We start from the raw sequence: 23,141 nt of genomic DNA, 5'->3' as shown, positions 1-23,141 counted from the left end.
GAAAAATAAAATAACAGTTTTAAAACTTGAAATAAATACTGAAATATCAGATGATCATTTTCTCTTGTACTGCAATTACTACAGTTGAACTGAAATCTGAAGTATGAGTGGGCATTAACTCTGTGAAAAAGGAGACAAATATTCCAGATAGAGGAATAGCCAAGACGCTGAGGCAGGAGCTATAGTTGCCCACAATAGGAACTGAAAGGAGGCTTCTAATGGCCAGTTGTCCTGCATATGTTCATAATAACCAGAAACTCTTTTGGGGCTGTTAAGAAAAAGTTTTGTGTGTGCTGGGAGCCCACGTGAAAACTATATAGTGATAGATTGTTGATAACTACCACATCCTGGTGCCAGTGGACCGGAAATAGAGGAGAGCCACTGGACTGGAGAGTTGAATTGGACGATGAGAGGACAGGGAGCAGAAGTAAATGGTGTGGAGGCTGGTGGAGGGAGAGGAAGTATGAAGGAAGAGGAAGTTGAAGGGAAAGTTGACTAGAGCGATCAGGAGACCTCAGAGCACGTATCAAGGGAAAATGTTCTTGTGTCCCAAGCTAAAAATGTGCAAAATGGTTCTTTTTGTGTTTCCCTCAGCTCAAGGTCCTTTGTCCTCCACCACATCACCCTGCCTCTATGCCCGGGTCACAGAGGAAGAAAGTTCTGTTCTGAGTCTAATACCTTCATATGCTTAACGTTCCCTATTAATGTCCACCACTTCAGGGACTCTCCTGCATTGTGTGAGGACTGAGAGCTACCAGAAGAGCCATCTCGTCCATCCCAGAATCAGCTGCTCCAATCCCCCTCCCCCAGCATCAGGTCTGGCTGCTTTAGCTTCACCTGCGATGGGGAAAATGGCCGACCTGCAGAAGTAACTCTCATGCTTTGGAGAGCTTCCTTTTCAGCCTTCTTCCCAGCTCCACAGACACCTTCTCTTTCCACATCTCACCCCAGTCACACGTGAAGCCAGGGTCTGACCTGGGGGACTGACATGGTGCCCCCTTTAGAGAACTTTCTTGATAATTCACCTGCTCCAGTGCCTTTTCATCATAGCCTTAAACAGAGAACTTTAAATAACCTATGGTCAAGATACCTTTGGGGGAATATGCTCCTAGTGGGCGACCACTCCCACAGCTCCCCCCACCCCACCCTCCCCCAGGTATCTCAGTCCCCAGGGATGGAAAGACCTTGCCTTCCACCAATGTATTTGGATTCCTTCTTAATTCTAATAATTATCCGAATAACTGTACTTGTGCTCTGTCACGCCGAGCTGTGGACATGACCAGCTAGTACTGAATGATGCCGTCATTCATTCGTTCTTGTGTTCATTCACCAAATGTGCTCAGTATTTACTACTCATCAGCCACTCTGCCAAATGAAAAAGAATAAGATATGCACCCCCTCCCCCAGAAGCTCAGTATTTAGTGGCAGACAGACTCATAAACACCATTACAATACAATGACAATGACTGCACTGCATCCTGAATTTTAGATCCTGTGTGATACCCTGTACAACATGCATTTGTTTTTATGGCAAGCACCTTATGCTCTATGTGTTTGTAAAAATATTTAGTGTCAAAAATCTTGGTAAACAATATTGTGTTGTTACTCCCCCTAAAACTGGAAAATCTTATCAGGGCAGCTGAAGTTAGATCAAGCAGCTGCTTGATACGTGGCCAATTTATCATGTCATGGAACATATGTGGGGAGAAAATGATTGTCTGAAACAATCAGGAAAACAATCATGTTAAAAAAGAAATAATAAAGGGAGCCCACTGAGAGGACTAGACTTAGCTTTTTTATTTTGGTAATTAATAATCCTAAATAAATGAGCTGAAGATTGCCAAAATTATCAAAACGATTAACCTTCTGTCAAGCCATACGACAGCCCAATGCAGCTCCTAGAAAGTCAGGTAAGCTGTGTGACAAATGTGATTCAAGAGATCCCATCCTAAAGGCTTAGTTCAAAGGCTGGAGATATGGTTCTATGAAGAGTTACAATAAATTAAACACTGTATGTAGACCAGTGGTTCTGAAACTTGAGCCTGCAGCAGAATCACCAGGAGGTCTTGTTAAAACACAGATTGCTGAGCTCCACCCCAAAAGTTTCCAAATCAGCAGGTCTGGGATAAGGCCCAAAATTTGAATTCCTAATAAATTCCCAGATGCTGCTGGTGCTGCCAGTCAAGGACCACGCTGGTTATGGACCCTAAGTGCACATCAACATCACCTGGGGTGTTTTTCAAACATTCCCAGGCCCTCACAAAACAATTAATTATAATTTTCAGAGGTATGCCACAGGCTGCAGTATTTTTTTAAAGTTCCCAGTTGATTCCAACCTGTAGCCAGAGCTGAGAACCACTAGGTAGGGTAAATGCCAGCAGAAAATATTAGTAACTCTCAGAATACATGTGAGAATAATTATGTGATAGAGAGGATAATAAAGAATAAGAATTTGAGGACTGAAAGCCTCAACCAAAATCCCAAATGGGATCTGCAGAAACAAGGTGGTTATGTTTTGGGGAGACTTAAGAGTCTCAGAAGTTTCCAGGTGAAAAACTTTAGCATAGGAATTTTACCTAAATCTAATGAGAGTGGGAGGGAATGAACACTTTGGACTGTTTAGATGTGGAATTATGTAACCTGGAGAATATTGACAAATCACCTCCCAAAACATACACCCACTAGACACAAGTGCAATATTTTCTCTCTGTAGAAGATACATTAATGTTAGGGCCTCTGAACCCCAGCCGCTTCTGAGGGGACTAGCTCTGCAGAAGGTTTGGTCTAGAAGACCAACATTGCCCGGGTATTTTGCCCCACCTGTCCTTACACTGTCCCACCCCTCCAGCCCAGCAGATTGAGCCGGGGTGAGCACTTGACACAAAGACAGCCAATCATCTGCCTATAACAAGTCCTCCTGGGCACTGCGGGTTCTGCACAAACAGAAATGAGGGATATTTGCTGAGCCATCAGAGTTCCTCTCTTGTTTTGGGGATTGAAAATAGAGGAAGAATAAGGCGATTGGTAGTGTGGGGCAGGTGTGGGCGTCCTAGAGCAGAGTGGATGCTCTAGAGAAGCTGGTCCTGGCAGTGGAGGAGTCCAAGGGCAGATTCCTGAAATACCTTGAACTGCCTTAGATCCCAGCCCCTCTCCACCTCCTGGCTTCAGAAGACTAAACCTATTGGGTGTATTTCCATAAAATTCCACATCCACATTTGCCCCAAACGTAGGTTTAGAAAAACTTTAGAAAATCCCATTTCTGAGTTACCAGAGTCTCTGCTACCCTTGACCAAGAGAGTAGTCTATTGACAGGAGTCTGACATACAGACTTCCCTTCAGAGACCGTGCTTCTCCCCTCTCCTTTCACATTTATGCCCTTTCCCCAGGAGGAGCTGTCATGGCATGTAATGGACATGGTCTTATCTGAGGACAAGAAGGTCAATTTGTTCAGGAGCTGTAAATTTAACTTCTCTGGTGTTGGGATCTTTATTTCTTTGGCTTTATTTTGGGCCCTTTAATACCTTATAAGATTGTGAAGAAGATGGAATAGAAAAGTACATCAAGCATTTAATAGAACAGTGCACCCACACATGTATACTCTGGAGTCAGACTGCCTGGGGTCAAATCTCAACCCTACACCTTCCTGACTGTGTGACATTCTATAGGCTACTTAAATCTCTGAGCACAGAGCTTAGTAGAACCCTCCTCATCCAGCTGGGAGGAAAAATCTTAGCCCACTGCCTTGTGCAATGTAAGCAATTCCATCAATGCCAGCTATGATTACTATACAAATACAAGAAATTATTTACCCATTTAAAGGGCTATCTGGAGGGGAAGGAATTCACACAGTTAGAAATTGGTAAAAGGCGTAACAATCAGACTGACCTCTCACTGTAGGTCTCTTACCTATAACTGTGATTTCAGTTAAATCTGCAATAACAGAAAACCATCTGGAACCTTTGGATAAGCAGCAATAAATCATTCTTGGACCTCAGGGAGACTTTGCGAAACTTCATCTCGGAAGCAAGGCTGTCCCATGGGCAATTAAAATACAGGCATGGAGATAAGAAAAGCTCCACTAATTAAAATATAACACATGAGGTCATGAGGGACTCATCAACCTACCTGTGATCTTACACTTGCCTCATCTACTCTGCGATTTCAAGCCCTGTCCTGCCTTCTGGGACAGGATACAGGCATGTGAGGCTCCAGGAGGGAAAAACAAGTGAGAGAGGCTCCTCCAGATATAAACTCTTTAATCTTGACATCAGGCAGCAAGCGAGCCCCTTCAGCAAGGGAACTCACACGATCAAAAAGACTTGGGCCAAATTAGACTGACTTTTTTTGTCTTTAGTGACGCCAAACGTGTAAAAAAAAAGGAAGAGGGGACTGTGGGAATGCCTATATTTGCAAGGGTCTTGGAAACAGAGAAGCAAGTCTTACTAGGCCTCCATATATAAAAATCTGGACTGCCAGTTCTAGATTCTGATCTTCCACATGAAAATTTACAATATCTTAATTGTCCAATGTATGTTTTACTGATTACAGTAAGCTTACAGCTTTCCTGAATGGATGGGGGAAAGGTTTTTCTGTCTGGATTGTTAAATAAATAGTATATAATAGCATTCTCAGTATGAAAAATGAGCTGAATAATATAAAATGTCACATAAAATAGACAATCATCTTACTCCTTATACTAGGATGGATAGAACTTTCTTTTAAAACTTTGTGTTGAAGGAGGCGTCTTATATCTGTGCTACTGTGGTAGCCACTAGACACAAATAGAGCCATATGTGTAGCAAAATGTGGTTATTACAACTGAGATGCTGAGTTTTTAAAATATTTTTTTAACATCTTTAATGGAGTATAATTGCTATACAATGGTGTGTTAGTTTCTGCTTTATAACAAAGTGAATCAGCTATATATATGCATATGTCCCCATATCTCTTTGCTCTTGCATCTCCCTCCCTGTCACCCTCCCTATCCCACCCCTCTGTACGGTATTTGTTTTTCTCTTTCTAACTCACTTCACTCTGTATGACAGACTCTAAGTCCATCCACCTCACTACAAATAACTCAATTTCATTTCTTTGTATGGCTGAGTAGTATTCCATTGTATATATGTGCCATATGTTCTTTATCCATTAATCTGTTGATTGACACTTAGGTTGCTTCCATGTCCTGGCTATTGTAAATAGGGCTGCAATGAACATTGTGGTACATGACTCTTATTGAATGATGGTTTTCTCACAGTATATGCCCAGTATTGGGATTGCTGGGTCATATGGTAGTTCTATTTTTAGTTTTTTAAGGAACCTCCATACTATTCTCCATAGTGACTGTATCAATTTACATTCCCACCAACAGTGCAAGAGGGTTCCCTTTTCTCCACACCCTCTCCAGCATTTATTGTCTGTAGATTTTTTGATGATGGCCATTCTGACTGACAAGTGTGAGGTGATACGTCATTGTGGTTTTGATTTGCATTTCTCTAATGATTAGTGATACTGAGCATTCTTTCACGTGTTTCTTGGCAATCTGTATATCTTCTTTGGAGAAAAATATATTTAGGTCTTCTGCCCATTTTTGGATGGGGTTGTTTGTTTTTTTGATACTGAGTTGCATGAGCTGCTTCAAAAATTGGAGGTTAATCCTTTGTCAGTTGCTTCATTTCCAAATATTTTCTCCCATTCTGAGGGTTGTCTTTTCATCTTGTTTATGATTTCCTTTGCTGTGCAAAAGCTTTTAAGTTTCATTAGGTCCCATTTGTGTTTTTATTTCCATTTCTCTAGGAGCTGAGTCAAAAAGGATCTTGCTGTGATTTATGTCATAGAATGTTCTGCCTATGTTTTCCTCTAAGAGTTTGATAGTGTCTGGCCTTACACTTAGATCTTTAATCCATTTTGAGTTTATTTTTGTGTATGGTGTTAGGGAATGTTCTAATTTCATTCTTTTACATGTAGCTGTCCAGTTTTCCCAGCACCACTTATTGAAGAGGCTGTCTTTTCTCCATTGTATATTCTTCCCTCCTTTATCAAAATTAAGGTGACCGTATGTGCGTGGGTTTATCTCTGGGCTTTCTATCCTGTTCCATTGATCTATATTTCTGTTTTTGTGCCAGTACCATAATGTCTTGATTACTGTAGCTTTGTCGTATAGTCTGAAGTCAGGGAGCATGATTCCTCCAGCTCTGTTTTTCTTTCTCAAGATTGCTTTGGTTATTCAGGGTCTTTTGTTTTTCCATAAAAATTGTGAAATTTTTTGTTCTAATTCTGGGGAAAATGCCATTGGTAGATTGATAGGGATTGCATTGAATCTGTAGATTGCTTTGGGTAGTAGAGTCATTTTCACAATGTTGATTCTTCCAATCGAAGAACGTGGTATATCTTTCCATCTCTTTGTATCATCTTTAATTTCTTTCATCAGTGTCTTATAGTTTTCTTTATAAAGTTCTTCTGTCTCCTTAGGTAGGTTTATTCCTAGGTATTTTATTCTTTATGTTGCACTGGTAAATAGGAGTGTTTCCTTAATTTCTCTTTCACATTTTTCATCATTAGTGTATGCAAATGCAAGAGATTTCTGTTCATTAATTTTGTATTCTGCTACATTACCAAATTCATTGATTAGCTCTAGTAGTTTTCTGGTAACATCTTTAGGATTCTCTACGTATAGTATCATGTCATCTGCAAACAGTGACAGCTTTACTTGTTATTTTCCGATTTGTATTCCTTTTATTTCTTTTCTTTCTCTGATTGCTGTGGCTAAAATTTCCAAAGCTATGTTGAAAAAGAGTGGGGAGAGTGGGCAACCTTGTCGTTCTCCTGATCTTAGTGGAAATGGTTTCAGTTTTTCACCACTGAGAATGATGTTGGCTGTGGGTTTGTCATATATGGCCTTTATTATGTTGAGATAATTTCCATTTATACCTACTTTCTGGAGGGTTTTTATCATAAATGGATGTTGAATTTTGTCAAAATTTTTTCTGCATGTACTGAGATGATCATATGGTTTTTGTTCTTCAATTTGTTAATATGGTGTATCACATTGATTGATTTGGGTATACTGAAGAATCCTTACATTCCTGGGATAAAACCCACCTGATCAAGGTGTATGATCCTTTAATGTGCTGTTGGATTCTGTTTGCTAATATATATTTTTTAATTTTTTAATTTTGTTTTATTTATTTTTTTATATAGCAGGTTCTTATTAGTCATCCATTTTATACACATCAGTGTATACATGTCAACCCAATCTCCCAATTCATCACACCCCCACCCCCACCCACCGCTACTTTCTCCCCTTGATGTCCATACGCTTGTACTCTACATCTGTGTCTCAATTCCTGCTCTGCAACCTGGTTCATCTGTACCATTTTTCTAGGTTCCACTATATGCATTAATATATGATATTTGTTTTTCTCTTTCTGACTTACTTCACTCTGTATGACAGTCTCTAGATCCATCCAGTTCTCTACAAATGACCCAGTATCGTTCCTTTTTATGGCTGAGTAATATTCCATTGTATATATGTATCACATCTTTTTTATCCAGTCATCTGTCGATGGGCATTTAGGTTGCTTCCATGACCTGGCTATTGTAAATAGTGCTGCAATGAACACTGGGGTGCATGTGTATTTTTGAATTATGGCTTTCTCTGGATATATGCTCAGTAATGGGATGCTGGGTCATATGGTAATTCTATTTTTAGTTTTTTAAGGAACTTCCATACTGTTCTCCATAGTGGCTGTATCAATTTACATTCCCACCAACAGTGTGAGAGGGTTCCCTTTTCTCCACACCCTCTCCAGCATTTGTTGTTTGAAGATTTTCTGATGATGCCCATTCTAACTGGTGTGAGGTGATACCTCATTGTAGTTTTGATTTGCATTTCTCTAATAATTAGTGATGTTGACCAGCGTTTCATGGGCTTCTTGGCCATCTGTATGTCTTCTTTGGAGAAATGCCTATTTAGGTCATTGGCCCATTTTTGGATTGGGTTGTTTGCTTTATTAATATTGAGATGCATGAGCCGTTTATATATTTTGGAGATTAATCCTTTGTCCGTTGATTCGTTTGCAAATATTTTCTCCCATTCTGAGGGTTGTCTTTTCGTCTTGATTGTAGTGTCCTTTGCTTTGCAAAAGCTTTTAAGTTTCATTAGGTCCCATTTGTTTATTTTTGTTTTTATTTCCATTACTCTAGGAGGTGGATCAAAAAAGATCTTGCTGTGATTCATCTCAAAGACTGTTCTTCCTATGTTTTTCTCTAAGAGTTTTCTATTGTCCAGTATTACATTTAAGTCTCTAAACCATTTTGAGTTTATTTTTGTGTATGGTGTTAGTGAGTATTCTAATTTCATTCTTTTACATGTACCTGTCCAGTTTTCCCAGCACCACTTATTGAAGAGACTGTCTTTTCTCCATTGTATATCCTTGCCTCCTTTGTCATAGATTAGTTGACCATAGGTGCATGGTTTTATCTCTGGGTTTTCTATTCTGTTCCATTGACCTATATTTCTGTTTTTCTGCCAGTACAATATTGTCTGATTACTGTAGCTTTGTAGTATAGTCAGAAGTCAGGGAGTCTGATTCCTCCAGCTCCGTTTCTTTTCCTCAAGACTGCTATGGCTATTTGGGGTCCTTTGTGTCTCCATACAAATTTTAAGACTTTGTTCTAGTTCTATAAAAACTACCATTGGTAATTTGATATGGATTGCATTGAATCTGTAGATTGCTTTGGGTAGTATAGTCATTTTCACATTGTTGATTCCTCCAATCCAAGAACATGGTATATCTCTCCATCTGTTGGTATAATCTTTAATTTCTTTCATCAGTGTCTTATAGTTTTCTGCATACAGGTCTTTTATCTCTGTAGGTAGGTTTATTCCTAGGTATTTTATTCTTTTTGTTGCAATGGTAAATGGGAGTGTTTCCATAATTTCTCTTTCAGATTTTTCATCATTAGTGTATAGGAATGCAAGAGATTTCTGTGCATTGATTTTGTATCCTGCAACTTTACCAAATTCATTGATTAGCTCTAGTAGCTTTCTGGGGGCATCTTTAGGATTCTCTATGTATAGTATCATGTCATCTGCAAACAGTGACATTTTTACTTCTTCTTTTCCAATTTGTATTCCTTTTATTTATTTTTCTTCTCCAATTACCATGGCTAGGACTTCCAAAACTATGTTGAATAATAGTGATGAGAGTGGACATCCTTGTCTTTTTCCTGATCTTAGAGGAAATGCTTTCAGTATTTCATCATTGAGAATGATGTTTGCTGTGGGTTTGTCGTACGTGGCCTTTAGTATGTTGAGGTAATTTCCCTCTGTGCCCACTTCCTGGAGAGTTTTTTTTTGTCATAAATGGGTGTTGAATTTTGTCAAAAGCTTTTTCTGAATCTATTGAGATGATCATATGGTTTTCTTCTTCAATTTGTTAATATGGTGTATCACATTGCTTGATTTTCGTATATTGAAGAATCCTTGCATCCCTGGGATAAATCCCACTTGATCATGGTGTATGATCCCTTTAATATGTTGTTGGATTCTGTTTGCTAGTATTTTGTTGAGGATTTTTGCCTCTACATTCATCAGTGATATTGGTCTCTAATTTTCTTCTTTTGTAATATTGTTGTCTGGTTTTGGTATCAGGGTGATTGTGACCTCATAGAACGAGTTTCTGAGTGTTCCTCCCTCAACTATATTTTGGAAGAGTTTGAGAAGGATAGTTGTTAACTCTTCTCTAAATGTTTGCTAGAATTAGCCTGTGAAGCAATCTGGTCCAGGGCTTTTGTTTGTTGGAAGATTTTTAATCACAGTTTCAATTTCATTGCTTGTGATTAGTCTGTTTTTATTTTCTATTTCTTCCTGGTTCAGTCTCGGCACATTGTGCTTTTCTAAGAATTTGTCAATTTCTTCCAGGTTGTCCATTTTATTGGCATAGACTCGCTTGTAGTAGTCTCTTAGGATGCTGTGTATTTCTGCGGTATCTGTTGTAACTTCTCCTTTTTCATTTCCAATTTTATTGATTTGAGTCCTCTCTCTCTTTTTCTTGATGAGTCTGGTTAATGTTTACAATTTTGTTTATCTTCTGAAACAAGCAGCTTTTAGTTTTATTAATCTTTGCTATTGCTTCCTTCATTTCTCTTTCAATTATTTCTGATCTGATCTTTATGATTTCTTTCCTTTTGTTAACTTTGTGTTTTATTCTCCTCTTCTTTCTCTAATTTCCTTAGGTGTAAGGTTACATTGTTTATTTGAGATGTTTCTTGTTGCTTAAGGTAGGCTTTTATTGCTATAAACTTCCCTCTTAGAACTGCTTTTGCTGCATCCCATAGGTTTTGGGTCATTGTGTTTTCATTGTCATTTGTTTCTAGGTATTTTTTGATTTCCTCTTTTATTTCTTCAGTGATCTCTTGCTTATTAAGAACTGTATTGTTTAGCCTCCATGTGTTTGTATTTCTTACAGATTTTTTCCTGTAATTGATATTTAGTCTTACAGTGTTGTAGTCTGAAAAGATACTTGATATGATTTCAATTTTCTTAAATTTACCAAGGCTTGATTTGTGGCCCAAGATATGATCTATCCTGGAGAATGTTCCCTGAGCACTTGAGAAGAAAATGTATTCTGTTGTTTTTGGATGGAATGTCCTATAAATATCAATTAAGTCCATCTTGTTTAATGTATCATTTAAAGCTTGTGTTTCCTTATTTATTTTCATTTTGGATGATCTGTCCATTGGTGAAAGTGGGGCATTAAAGTCCTCTACTATGATTGTGTTACTGTTGATTTTCCCTTTCATTGCTGTTAGCATTTGCCTTATGTATTGAGGTGCTCCTATGTTGGGTGTATAAATATTTACAATTGTTATATCTTCTTCTTGGATTGATCCCTTGATCATTATGTACTGTCCTTCTTTGTATCTTGTAATAGTCTTTATTTTAAAGACTATTCAGTCTGATATGAAAATTGCTACTGCAGCTTTCTTTTTATTTCCATTTGCATGGAATATCTTTTTCCATCTCTTCAGTTTCAGTCGGTATGTGTCCCTAGGTCTGAAGTGGGTCTCTTTTCGACAGCATATATATGTGTCTTGTTTTTGTGTCATTCAGCAAGTCTATGTCTTTTGGTTGGAGCATTTAATCCATTTACATTTAAGGTAGTTATCAATATGTCTGTTCCTATTACCATTTTCTTAATTGTTTTGGGTTTGTTATTGCAGGTCTTTTCCTTCTCTTGTGTTTCCTGCCTAGAGAAGTTCCTTTAACATTTGTTGTAAAGCTGGTTTTGTGATGCTGAATTCTCTTAGCTTTTGCTTGTCTGTAAAGGTTTTAATTTCTCAGTGGAATCTGAATGAGACCCTTGCTGGGTAGCAGAATCTTGGTAGTAGGTTTTTCCCTTTCATCACTTTAAATATGTCCTGCCACTCCCTTCTGGTTTAGAAAGTTTCTGCTGAAAGTTCAGCTGTTAACGTTATGGGGATTCCCTTGTATGTTATTTGTTGTTTTTCCCTTGCTGCTTTTTTTTTTTTTTTTTTATGGCTGTGTTGGGTCTTCGTTTCTGTGCAAGGGCTTTCTCTAGTTGCGGTGAGCGGGGGCCACTCTTCATCGCGGTGCGTGGGCCTCTCACCGTCGCAGCCTCTCCCATTGCGGAGCACAGGCTCCAGATGCGCAGGCTCAGTAATTGTGGCTCACGGGCTTAGTCGCTCCGCGGCATGTGGGATCTTCCCAGACCAGAGCTCGAACCCGTGTCCCCTGCATTGGCAGGCAGACTCTCAACCACTGCTCCACCAGGGAAGCCCCGTCCCTTGCTGCTTTTAATATTTTTTCTTTTTATTTGATCTTTGATAGTTTGGTTTATATGTGTCTTGGCATGTTTCTCCTTGGATTTATCCTGTATGGGACTCTCTGTGCTTCCTGGACTTGATTAACTCTTTCCTTTCCCTTATTAGGGAAGTTTTCAACTATAATCTTTTCAAATATTTTCTCAGTCCCCCTCTTTTTCTCTTCTTCTTCTGGGAACCCTATAATTCGAATGTTGGTGCATTTAGTGTTGTCCCAGAGGTCTCTGAGACTGTCCTCAATTCATTCTTTTCTCTTTATTCTGCTCTGCAGTAGTTATTTCCACTATTTTATCTTCCAGGTCACTTATCCGTTCGTCTGCCTCAGTTATTCTGATATTGAATCCTTCTAGAGAATTTTTAGTATCATTTATTTTGTTGTTCATCATTGTTTGTTTACTCTTCAGTTCTTCTAGGTCCTTTTTAAACGTTTCTTATATTTTCTCCATTCTATTTCCAACATATTGGATCATCTTTACTATCATTACTCTGAATTCTATTTCAGGTAGACTGCCTATTTCCTCTTCCTTTGTTAGGTCTGGTGGGTTTTTACCTTGCTCCTTCATCAGCTGTGTGTTTGTCTGTCTTCTCATTTTGTTTAACCTCCTGTGTTTGGGGTCTCCTTTTCACAGGCTGCATGTTCGTAGTTCCTGTTGTTTTTGGTGTCTGCCCCCAGTGGCTAAGGTTGGTTTAGTGGGTTGTGTAGTCTTCCTCGTGGAGGGGACTAGTGCCTGTGTTCTGGTGGATGAGGCTGAATCTTGTGTTTCTGTTGGGCAGGTCCATGTCTGGAAGTGTGTTTTGGGGTGTCTGTGACCTTATTATTTTTTTAGGCAGCCTCTCTGCTAATGGGTGGGTTTGTGTTCCTGTCTTGCTAATTGTTTGGCATAGGGTGTCCAGCACTGTAGTTTTCTGGTCGTTGTGTGGAGCTGGGTCTTAGCATTGAGATGGAGCTCTCTGGGAGAGCTTTCACCATTTGAATATTATGTGGAGCCAGGAGGTCTCTGGTGGACCAGTGTCCTGAACTCGGCTCTCCCACCTCAGAGGCACAGTCCTGACACTCAGTTGGAGCACCAAGATCCTGTCAGCCACATGGCTCAGAAGAAAAGTGGATAAGAAAGAAAGAAAGAAAAAAATATAAAATAAAATAAAGCTATTAAAATAAAAAATAAAAGATAATTATTAAAAATAAAAAATTAGGGCTTCCGTGGTGGCACAGTGGTTAAGAATCCACCTGTCAATGCAGGGGACACGGGTTCGAGCCCTGGTCTGGGAAGATCCCACATGCCGCAGAGCAACTGGGCCCGTGAGCCACAATTACTGAGCCTGTGCATCTTGAGCCTGTGCTCTGCAAGAAGAGAGGCCGCGATAGTGAGAGGCCTGCACACCACGATGAAGAGTGGCCCCTGCTTGTCACAACTAGAGAAAGCCCTCGCACAGAAATGAAGACACAACACAGCCATAAATAAATAAATAAATTTAAAATTTTAAAAATTAAAAATTAATAAATTAAAATGAAATAAAAAATGAAAAAAAAGAAAGAAGAGAGCAACCAAACCTAAAAACAAATCCACCAATGATAACAAGTGCTAAAAACAATACTAAAAAAAAAAAAAAAAACGGACAGACAGAACCCTAGCGCAAACGGTAAAAGCAAAGCTATACAGACAAAATCACACACAGAAGCATACACATACACACTCACAAAAAGCGAAAAAGGAAAAATATGTATATATCGTTACTCCCAAAGTCCACCGCCTCAATTTTGAGATGATTCGTTTTCTATTCAGGTATTCCACAGATGCAGGCTACAGCAAGTTGATTGTGGACATTTAATCTGCTGCTCCTGAGGCTGCTGGGAGAGATTTCCCTTTCTCTTCTTTGTTCGCACAGCTCCCGGGGTTCAGCTTTGGATTTGGCCCCACCTCTGCATGTAGGTCGCTTGAGGGCATCTGTTCTTCGCTCAGACAGGATGGGGTTAAAGGAGTAACTGTTTAGGGGGCTCTGGCTCACTCAGGTGGAGGGGAGGGAGGGGTACGCAATGCAGGGTGAGCCTGTGGCGGCAGAGGCTGGCGTGATGCTACAACAGCTTGTGGTGTGCCATGTGTTCTCCCAGGGAAGTTGTCCCTGCATCACAGGACCCTGGTGGTGCCGGGCTGCACAGGCTCCTGGGAGGGGAGGTATGGATAGTGACCTATGCTTGCACACAGGCTTCTTGGTAGCTGCAGCAGTAGCCTTAGCATTTCATGCCCGTCTCTGGTGTCCACACTGATAGCCGCAGCTCACGCCCATCTTTGGAGCTCATTTAGGCAGTGCTCTGAATCCCCTCTCCCCATGCACCTGGAAACAAGGGTCTCTTGCCTCTTAGGCAGTTCCAGACTTTTCCCCACACTCCCTCCCGGCTAGCTGTGGTGCACTAGCATCCTTCAGGCTGTGTTTACGCAGCCAACCCCAGTCCTCTCCCTGGGATCTGACCCCCGAAACTGGAGCCTCAGCTCCCAGCTCCCACCTGCTCTGGCGGGTGAGCAGAGAAGCCTCTCAGGCTGTGTTTACGCAGCCAACCCCAGTCCTCTCCCTGGGATCTGACCCCCGAAGCTGGAGGCTCAGCTCCCAGCTCCCACCTGCTCTGGCGGGTGAGCAGACAAGCCTCTCAGGCTGGTGAGTGCTGGTCGGCACCAATCCTCTGTGCGGGAATCTCTCCGCTTTGCCCTCTGCACCCCTGTTGCTGTGCTCTCCTCTGTTGCTCCAAAGTTCTCCCCCCCACCCCACCACCCCCCGTCTCTGCCAGTGAAGGGGATCCCTAGTGTGTGGAAACGTTTCCTCCTTCACAGCTCCCTCCCACTGGTGCAGGACCCATCCCTATTCTTTTGTCTCTGTTTTTTGCTTTTTTCTTTTGCCCTACCCAGGTATGTGGGGAGTTTCTTGCCTTTTGGGAAGTCTGAGGTCTTCTGCCAGCATTCAGTAGGTGTTCTGTAGGAGTTGTTCCACATGTAGATGTATTTCTGATGTATTTGCGGGGAGGAAGGTGATCTCCACATCTTACTCTTCCACCATCTTGAAGGTCTCCCCTGAGTTTTTAATTTTTAAAATTTGAATAAATTTGAATTTAAACTCAATAGCCACATGTGGCTACTGGTTACCATTTTGGAAAAAGGATCAGAGATTGTGTTAAATCTGAGGTAACCCAATGATGTACCTTGCATGCAATATTTCAGAATTAACTCAACATGAGGTATTTATTTGAGTCTATGTATTTATATTTATATGTAGGTATGAATATGAGTCTCACATATGGAAATATTGACCGGCCTCAATGCCAATTGCTCCCCCATTGAAAATACTTTCTGTCCAACTGTTTGTTTTAAAAATTAGGAATTTGCTTCCAAAGAAATTACGTGACCTGCTCTGGATCCCACAGCTGGTGAAGTTACCTAGACCATGCATAAATGGCCAATGGCACCTGGGCGTAAAATGTATATGTGCTTTTGCTCTGCAAGCTACACTAGATTTTTATGAGAAATAAATGAATATATAGCAAATAAAAGATGTTTTCTTGTAGTCCACCATTCTTAAACTCAGAGGAAAATTGAAAGAAAAATTCTCATACTGGGGACTTGTGATACTGCCATAGACTGGCACCTGGGCATATAAAGAGCTCTGAATTCCCTTTACTACAATGGCAGAGTTGAGTAGTTGTGACAGGGACTGTCTGGCCTGAAAAGCCTAAAATATTTACACCTGGCCCTTTAAGAAAAATTTGCCAACCTATGCCATCAATTATTATAATACTGTATAGTTAGTGTGATAATTGAGCTAAGTACCAAGTGTTATGGGAGCATCAGGGAGCTAATAAATAGAGGAGCCAGGGAAAGCTTCCCAAAAAACTGGATCTTGAAGGATAAGTATTTGGAGAATATGGTATATTACAGGCAAAATTGTGTCCTCCCCATCCCCAAAATTCATATGTTGAAGCGCTAATCCCCAATACTGCAGAACGTGACTCTATTTGGAGATAGTGCCATTAAAGATCTGGTTCAATTAAAATGGGGCCATTAGGGCCCTAATCCAAGGAGACTGGTTTCCTAATAAGAAGTGGAGATTTGGACACAGAAGGAGACATGAGGGACAACCATGTGAGGAAAAAGCAACGAGAGGGTGGCTGTCTGCTAGGCAAGGAGAGAGACCTCAGAGGAAACCAACCCTGCCAACACCTTGATCTTGGACTTCCAGCCTCCACAACTGTGAGAAAACGAATTTCCGTTGTTTAATCCACCAATCTGTGGTATTCTGTTATAGCAGCCTTAGCAAATCAATACAGGGTAAAAGAAAATGTTATTTTAGATCAGGGAAATCAACATGGTCAGAGCCTCAGGGGGTGAAAAGCTTTGACATTCTCAGTGAATGGTGAAAATGTGTCTTTGAAGAATTATGAGTACTGGAGTAAAGGAGGTTGGTGGGAGGGGAAGCGAAGATGGAAGAGGGACTCTAAATGCTTAAGCATTCATTTTGTCCCCTGGGCAGATAATGAACTTCTAGGATTTGATTTCTAGAATGGTAATTCTAATGGTAGATGAGACAACAGTGCCAGGAAGACCAGTTGGGAAGCTTGAAATTTATGAGAAAGAGATGAGAAAAAGCTGAACAATGATATTGCTCATGGTGTGCAAAAGGGTGAGTGGATTTAAGAGACATTTCTGGAAAACTCACAGGGGTGGCTGTGAGGGGCTGCTGCTCCTGGCTCACTGTCCCCAGGAAGGAGTTTTGGGGGAACGTTCCTAGTAGCTGCAAAAACCATTTGTTTGGGGGATCCTCCCTTTTTCTCCCCTGCTGGGCACTGGCTGCCAAATTATGCTTATTCCTCAGTGGAACAGAAATATGCATCTGGGCGAGCTGACGAGCTCCAAGACTGAGCTTTGTGACTTCACCTCTGGGTAACTGTAATTTATGCCAAAGAGTAATTTTGGTCTTTTGAAGTAATTTTCTCTTTATGGCTCTTGGTACTCCAGCCAGGCATCAGGTCTGTGCCACTGAAGTGGGAGAGCCAAGGTCAGGACACTGGTCCACAAGAGACCTCCCAAGTCCACGTAATATCAAACGGTGAAAATCTCCCAGATATCTCCATCTCAAGGCCAAGACCCAGCTCCACTCAACGACCAGCAAGCTACAGTGCTGGACACCCTATGCCAAACAACTAGCAAGACAGGAATACAACCCCATCCATTAGCACAGAGGCTGCCTAAAATCATAATAATTACACAGAGATCCCAAAACACACCACCAGACGTGGACCTGCCCACCAGAAAGACAAGATCCAGCCTCATCCACCAGAACACAGGCACTAGTCCCCTCCACCAGGAAGCCTACACAACCCACTGAACCAACCTTAGCCACTGGTGACAGACACCAAAAACAACAGGAACTACGAACATGCAGCCTGTGAAACGGAGACCCCAAACACAGTAAGTTAAGCAAAATGAGAAGACAGAGAAACACACAGCAGATGAAGGAGCAAGGCAAAAACCCACCAGAGCTAACAAATGAAGAGGAAATAGGCAGTCTACCTGAAAAAGAATTCAGAATAATGATAGTAAAGATGATCCAAAATCTTGGAAATAGTGATGAATAAAAGAAATAAAAGAAATTTAAAATTCTCTAAAAGGGATCAATAGGAGAATAACTGAGGCATAAGAATGGATAACTAACCTGGAACATAAAATAGTGGAAATAACTACTGCAGAGCAGAATAAAGAAAAAAGAATGAAAAGAATTGAGGACAGTCTCAAGAGACCTCTGGGACAACATTAAACGCACCAACATTCGAATTATAGGGTTCCCAGAAGAAGAAGAGAAAAAGAAAGGGACTGAGAAAATATTTGAAAAGATTATAGTTGAAAACGTCCCTAATATGGGAAAGGAAAGAGTTAATCAAGTCCAGGAAGCACAGAGAGTCCCATACAAGATAAATCCAAGGAGACACACACCAAGACACATATTAATCAAACTCTCAAGAATTAAATACAAAGAACAAATATTAAGATCAGCAAGGGGAAAACAAGAAATAACACATAAGGGAATCCCGATAAGGTTAACAGTTGATCTTTCAGCAGAAATTCTGCAAGCCAGAAGAGAGTGGCAGGACAAATTTAAAGTGATGAAGGAGAAACACCTACAACCAAGATTACTCTACACAGCAAGGTTCTCATTTGGATTTGATGGAGAAATTAAAACCTTTACAGACAAGCAAACACTAAGAGAATTCAGCACCACCAAACTGGCTTTACAACAAATGCTAAAGGAACTTCTCTAGGCAGGAAACACAAGAGAAAGAAAAGACCTACAATAATAAACCGAAAACAATTAAGAAAATGGTAATAGGAACAGACATATCAATAATTACCTTTAATGTAAATGGATTAAAAGCTCCAACTAAAAGATATAGATTGGCTGAATGGATACAAAAACAAGACCCGTATATATGCTGTCTACAAGAGACCCACTTCAGACCTGGGGACACATACAGACTGAAAGTGAGGGGATGGAAACAGATATTCCATGAAAATGGAAATCAAAAGAAAGCTGGAGTAGCAATTCTCCTATCAGACAAAATAGACTTTAAAATAAAGACTATTACAATAGACAAAGAAGGACACTACATAATGATCAAGGGATCAATCCAAGAAGAAGATACAACAATTGTAAATATTTATGCACCCAACATAGGAGCACCTCAATACATAAGGCAAATACTAACAGCCATAAAAGGGGAAATCAACAGTAACACAATCATAGTAGGGGACTTTAACGCCCCACTTTCACCAATGGACAGATCATCCAAAATGAAAATAAATAAGGAAACACAAGCTTTAAATGATACATTAAATATGATGGACTTAATTGATATTTATAGGACATTCCACCCAAAAACAACAGAATAGACATTCTTCTCAAGTGCTCATGGAACATTCTCCAGGATAGATCATATCTTGGGTCACAAATCAAGCCTCAGTAAATTTAAGAAAATTGAAATCTTATCAAGTATCTTTTCCGACCACAACGCTATGAGACTAGATATCAATTACAGGAAAAAATCTGTAAGAAATACAAACACATGGAGGCTAAACAACACACTACTTAATAACCAAGAGATCACTGAAGAAATCAAAGAGGAAATCAAAAAATACCTAGAAACAAATGACAATGAAAACACGACAACCCAAAACCTATGGGATGCAGCAAAAGCAGTCCTAAGAGGGAAGTTTATAGCAATACAATCCTACCTTAAGAATAAAGAAATATCTCAAATAATCAACCTACCCTTAAACATAAAGCAATTAGAGAAAGAAGAACAAAAATCTCCAAAGTTAGCAGAAGGAAAGAAATCATAAAGATCAGATCAGAAATAAATGCAGAAGAAATGAAGGAAATGATAGAAAAGATCAATAACACTTAAAGCTGGTTCTTTGAGAAGGTAAACAAAATTGATAAACCATTAGCCAGACTCATCAAGAAAAAAAGGGAGAAGACTCAAAAACTCAAATAGAATTAGAAATGAAAAAGGAGAAGTAACAACAGACACTGCAGAAATACAAAGGATCACGAGAGATTACTACAAGCAACCCTATGCCAATAAAACAGACAACTTGGAAGAAATGCAAGAATTCTTAGAAATGCACAACCTTCTGAGACTGAACCAGGAAGAAATAGAAAATATTAACAGACCAATCACAAGCACTGAAATTGAAACTATGATTTAAAATCTTCCAACAAACAAAAGCCCAGGACCAGATGGCTTCACAGGTGAACTCTATCAAACATTTAGAGAAGAGCTAACACCTACCCTTCTCAAACTCTTCCAAAATATAGCAGAGGGAGGAACACTCCCAAACTCATGCAACGAGCCCACCATCACTCTGATACCAAAACCAGACAAAGACGTCACAAAAAAAGAAAACTACAGGCCAATATCACTGAGGAACATAGATGCAAAAATCCTCAACAAAATACTAGCAAACAGAATCCAACAGCACATTAAAAGGATCATACGTTATGATAAAATGGTGTTTATCCCAGGAATGCAAGGATTCTTCAATATACGCAAATCAATCAACGTGATACACCATATTAACAAATTGAAGGAGAAAAACCATATGGTCATCGCAATAGATGCAGAGAAAACTTTCGACAAAATTCAACACCCATTTATGATAAAAACTCTCCAGAAGGTAGGAATAGAGGGAACTTGCCTCAACATAATAAAGGCCATATATGACAAACCCACAACCAACATCATCCTTACTGGTGAAAAAATGAAACCATTTCCACTAAGATCAGGAACAAGACAAGGTTGCCCACTCTCACCACTATTATTCAACATAGTTTTGGAAGTTTTAGCCACAATCATCAGAGAAGAAAAAGAAATAAAAGGAATCCAAACTGGAAAAGAAGAAGTAAAGCTGTCACTGTTTGCCGATGACATGATACTATACATAGAGAATCCTAAAGATGCTACCAGAAAACTCCTAGAGCTAATCAATGAATTTGGTAAAGTAGCAGGATACAAAATTAATGCACAGAAATCTCTTGCATTCCTATACACTAAGGATGAAAAATCTGAAAGTGAAATTAAGAAAACACTCCCATTTACCACTGCAACAAAAAGAATAAAATATCTAGGAATAAACCTACCTAAGGAGACAAAAGACCTGTATGCAGAAAATTATAAGACACTGATGAAAGAAATTAAAGATGATACAGGGGCTTCCCTCGTGGCACAGTGGTTGAGAATCTGCCTGCCAATGCAGGGGACAAGGGTTTGAGCCCTGGTCTGGGAAAATCCCACATGCCGTGGAGCAAGTGGGCCCGTGAGCCACAACTACTGAGCCTGCGTGTCTGGAGCCTGTGCTCTGCAACAAGAGAGGCCGCGATAGTGAGAGGCCCGTGCACCGCGATGAAGAGTGGCCCCCACTCGCCGCAACTAGAGAAAGCCCTCACACCGAAATGAAGATCCAACACAGCCAAAATAAATAAATAAATAAATAAATTTTTAAAAAAGGGTGTTTCCCTGGTGGCGCAGTGGTTGAGAGTCCGCCTGCCAATGCAGGGGACACGGGTTCGAGCTCTGGTCTGGCAGGATCCCACATGCTGCGGAGCAACTAGGCCCGTGAGCCACAATTGCTGAGCCTGTGCGTCTGGAACCTGTGCTCCGCAACAAGAGGGGCCATGATGGTGAGAGGCCTGCACACCCCGATGAAGAGTGGCCCCCACTTGCCGCAACTGGGGAAGGCCCTCACACAGAGGCGAAGACCCAACACAGCCATAAATAAATAAATAAATAAATAAATAAATAAAATATGGTTTAAAAAAAAACAGTAGCTGGGATAATGTCAGCCCCAACTTCCCACTTAAAAAAAACCCACAAAAGAATTCACTTAAATAAACAGAAATATAGATCAATGGAACAGGATAGAAAGCCCAGAGATAAACCCACGCACATATGGTCACCTTATCTTTGATAAAGGAGGCAAGCATATACAGTGGAGAAAAGACAGCCTCTTCAATAAGTGGTGCTGTGAAAACTGGACAGCTCCATGTGAAAGAATGAAATTAGAACACTCCCTAACACCATACACAAAAATAAACTCAAAATGGATTAAAGACCTAAATGTAAGGCCAGACACTAGAAAACTCTCAGAGGAAAACATAGGCAGAATACTCTATGACATAAATCACAGCAAGTTCCTTTTTGACCCACCTCCTAGAGAAATGGAAATAAAAACACAAATAAACAAATGGGACCTAATGAAACTTAAAAGCTTTTGTACAGCAAAGGAAACCATAAACAAGACAATAAGACAACCCTCAGAATGGGAGAAAATATTTGGAAATGAAGCAACTGACAAAGGATTAATCTCCAAAATTTACAAGCAGCTCATGCATCTCAACATTAAAAAAACAAACAACCCAATCCAAAAATGAGCAAAAGACCTAAATAGACATTTCTCCAAAGAAGATGTACAGATTGCCAACAGACATATGAAAGAATGCTCAACATCATTAATCATTAGAGAAATGCAAATCAAAACTACAATGAGATATCATCTCCCACCGGTCAGAATGGCCATCATCAAAAAATCTACAAACAATAAATGCTGGAGAGGGTGTGGAGAAAAGGAACCCTCTTGCACTGTTGCTGGGAATGTAAATTGATACAGCCACTATGGAGAACAGTACGGAGGTTCCTTAAAAAACTAAAAATAGAACTACCATATGACCCAGCAATCCCACTGCTGGGCATATACCCTGAGAAAACCATAATTCAAAAAGAGTCATGCACCAAAATGTTCATTGCAGCTCTATTTACAATAGCCAGGACATGGAAGCAACCTAATTGTCTGTCCATCAACAGATGAATGGATAAAGATGTGGCACATATATCCAATGGAATATTACTCAGCCATAAAAAGGAATGAAACTGAATTATTTGTAGTAAGGTGGATGGACCTGGAGACGGTCATACAGAGTGAAGTAAGTCAGAAAGAGAAAAACAAATACCGTATGCTAACACATATATCTGGAATCTAAAGAAAAAAAAAAAAAAAAGGTCATGAAGAACTTAGGGGCAGGACAGGAATAAAGACGCAGACGTAGAAAATGGGCTTGACGACACAGTGAGGGGGAAGGGTAAGCTGGGGCGAAGTGAGAGAGTGGCATGGACTTATATATACTCCCAAATGTAAAATAGATAGCTAGTGGGAAGCAGCCACATAGCACAGAGAGATCAGCTCGGTGCTTTGTGACCACCTAGAGGGGTGGAATAGGGAGGGTGGGAGGGAGGGAGGCGCAAGAGGGAAGAGATATGGAAACATATGTATATGTATAACTGATTCACTTTGTTATAAAGCAGAAACTAACATACCATTTTAAAGCAATTAAACTTCAATAAAGATGTTAAAAAAAAAAAAAAGAACCTGGGGGAGGACAGGAATAAAGACACAGTTATAGAGAACGGAGTTGAGGACACAGGGAGGGGGAAGGGTAAGCTGGGACGAAGTGAGAAAGTGGCATGGACATATATACACTACCAAATGTAAAATAGCTAGTGGCAGAAACTAACACACCATTGTAAAGCAATTATACTCCAATAAAGATGTTAAAAATATTTTTTTATTTAAAAAAAGCGCAAATGATAAGAACAGACTATTCTATGTTAAAGAAAACTACAGTTAAGATTATTAGATAATAGAGTCTTAATAAATGAAGTATCTTTTCATTAAAAAAAAAAAGAGATTTCTGAGGGAAAACAT

At 40.0% G+C, this 23,141-nt stretch overlaps 1 long non-coding RNA gene across 1 annotated transcript; it reads left to right on the top strand.

Moving 5' to 3' along the window:
- The first annotated feature begins 4,317 nt into the window (after positions 1-4,317).
- LOC309659522 lies at positions 4,318-13,476 on the top strand. Its single transcript, XR_014262859.1, has 2 exons — positions 4,318-11,504; positions 11,800-13,476. It is a non-coding gene; the product is annotated as an uncharacterized lncRNA (long non-coding RNA).
- The last annotated feature ends 9,665 nt before the right edge of the window (positions 13,477-23,141 follow it).

This window comes from Balaenoptera physalus (genome assembly GCF_965194825.1).
Source record: "Balaenoptera physalus genome assembly, chromosome: 4".
In the NCBI taxonomy this organism is placed as follows: Eukaryota; Metazoa; Chordata; class Mammalia; order Artiodactyla; family Balaenopteridae; genus Balaenoptera; species Balaenoptera physalus.
Note: the sequence above shows the minus strand (reverse complement) of the source record. Positions and strands in the feature narration are given on the sequence as shown.